Below are 2,500 nucleotides of genomic sequence, written 5' to 3' on the forward strand. Positions count from 1 at the left end.
ACACAGACACTCTTACCTGTTGATACATATTTAGTTGCAATGCCTGTCCTACTATATTGTGCTAACTCATTTGTGGGTATTTCCAGTATCCTTTGAGAGTTAAGCTTTCAAACGTTCTTTCAATCTTCTATTGCCTCATCAGCTTATTTCTCAAGGTGTTTAAAATTCAAAGCCCTCGAATTTCGCTTTTGAGAGGGATTTGCATTTGCTGAGTTAAACAAATCATGTCTCTTACTTGGGATATTATAATTTTCATTAGGGTTGATAGTCAAGTATATTGTCTCGTCAAGGATTAATATTCAGAGACCTGTTGAATAGATATAGGCCTAAGACAAGTCTTGAGTAAAGTATGATATTCACAGCATACTAAGATTAAATTATGTCCAAAGATTGCCTCTAAAATAATGACAGGTTTTTTAAGATGGCTTTCCTAATTTTACTATAAAGTTGGTCGGTTTCAGTGGTGTTTGCTTTGTACTATCAAATAGTTTCATAATTCATGAAGGGAGGATCCAGAAAAATTGAACTTTTACGCCAGCCGCAAGTAGCCTACTATCTGAAAGTAATCGGTATTTTTCCAGAGATGTAATTTCTTAATATATCTTGGAGAATCTTGGCTAACCAAGATAGTACTTTGAAAGTAATCAACCAAGTAGTATAGAAAGGTAAACTGTTTTTATATAAAATCGTTAAAATTTAAGAGAAATTATATAAGTTTAATGTCTTCCAAAGATGCTTTTATCAAAATATCCTCTTCATATGTCGAGTCATGTACTGAAAATTTGCACATCATTTACAACTTCATACACCTGCAAAGGTAGATCATCACTAGGAAACCTAACCGCTTTACGAACCATATGTCACTCACCTCTTTCTTTCGCCTATGTACTTTCAGGTTATGAAAGCCATTCTCATTCAATTCCTCTTTTGCATCATCTCTCCACCGATTTCTAGGTCTTCCTCTCCTCTGGCCTCCTAACACTTCTAGATCATACGCTCTGTCTACCAGCTTATTGGTCTCCATTCTTGCTACATGTTCAAACCAAGAGAAACCTCCGTATCCAATTTTCAACTTTTCCCCACTTAGGTTATAAGCGAACCTTACAGCTTGTTCATTAAACATAATCACCTATCAAACATTCATTTACTTCTTTGCTTCATCCAGGCAAATTTGAAAGCACAAGACTTGTTATTTTATCATTAATGGAGTTGTTTGAATAGGGTAAGGTTCTTCATAAACTTAGAACACCGAGTGCTTTTACTCTTCCCGTGTACCTCACAACAGGGATGCCGTGGTTACCTACAAAGAAAAATCGATGATAAAGTGTTTATCTTTTCACCAAGGGGTCCACAACCCTTACCAAGGTAATCACCTGCCACATGTCTGTATTCCAAATTATTGACACTTCCTATAGCAGTAATGCTCAGGTTACATCATTACCCTCGAAAAAAAAGAAAGTTTTTTTTATCTATGTATATATATATATATATATATATATATATATATATATATTGTTCATAAAAGGTTTTCCTAACCCACTAACTCCACCAAAGGCTTTGTAGTAGGTATTTTGTTGGTGTGATTTTAAATTCCGTCTTCATTTTATTGAATCCTCTCCTTCAGGAGATCTTCGATATTCTTCCAACCAGCTGCTTCAGACTCTCTGACTTTGATGTTTTCAGGTCGGAGTATCTCCCTGAAGCCACTCTAATGGCCCCTTGGGATTTGGTTTGCTCTTATTTCTACCTTTACAAATCCGCCTAAGCTCCGGTTTTAGTCCTTGAATTATATTGATTGGGAAGATGTTTGTTGTAGGCTTATCCGTAACGGCCCTTATTTATGGCCTTTCTTTAATATTATTATTATTATTATTATTATTATTATTATTATTATTATTATTATTATTATTATTTGACTCGAAGGTTAGACTCGGTAACCCCACTTTTCTTGTTTCGTTTTACGTACTCGGGTAAAAGGAAAGGGGTTATGTTAATGTTGACAAAGAGATAAAACGATATTAGTATAGTTTAGCAGATTAAAGTACCATGTCCTAGATAAGGGAATGGAGGTTTACTGACAGCTACAAATATGAATTTCAGAAATATCTCTAGTTATTCATAGCAAATCATCAGGGCGTTATACATTGAACATTATAACGTTATACATTGGTTTCATTCTTTGATCTGGAAGCGAGTGAGATCGCCCAGCTTCTTTTTGATAGATGCCCTTTACTATCTGATGTAGTCGAGTAGAAGAGATGTTCGTATTTCTCTTTTTATTTTATCGCTGGAATTGACAGATTACGCTAGCTCTGGCTTCCAACCTGGCAGGGAGCCTCACTATTTTTCACCGGCAGAGATTTCGTCTTGGCTGACCGAGGAATTATGACTAGTTCTGTCTGGGAATTGCATCTTCTCGCTTCTCTTTTTAATAATGCAACTCTCACCCTGTTTTTTCTGTTGACTTGAGTCATAATAATAATAATAATAATAATAATAA

General features: G+C 35.2%; 1 protein-coding gene across 2 annotated transcripts in view; it reads left to right on the forward strand.

Moving 5' to 3' along the window:
• The window catches only part of LOC137651263 (neuronal acetylcholine receptor subunit alpha-10-like), a 274,598-nt gene that overhangs the window by 10,842 nt on the left and 261,256 nt on the right, over positions 1-2,500 (forward strand). The window lies entirely within an intron of this gene.

This window comes from Palaemon carinicauda, chromosome 12 (genome assembly GCF_036898095.1).
Source record: "Palaemon carinicauda isolate YSFRI2023 chromosome 12, ASM3689809v2, whole genome shotgun sequence".
Taxonomy (NCBI): domain Eukaryota; kingdom Metazoa; phylum Arthropoda; class Malacostraca; order Decapoda; family Palaemonidae; genus Palaemon; species Palaemon carinicauda.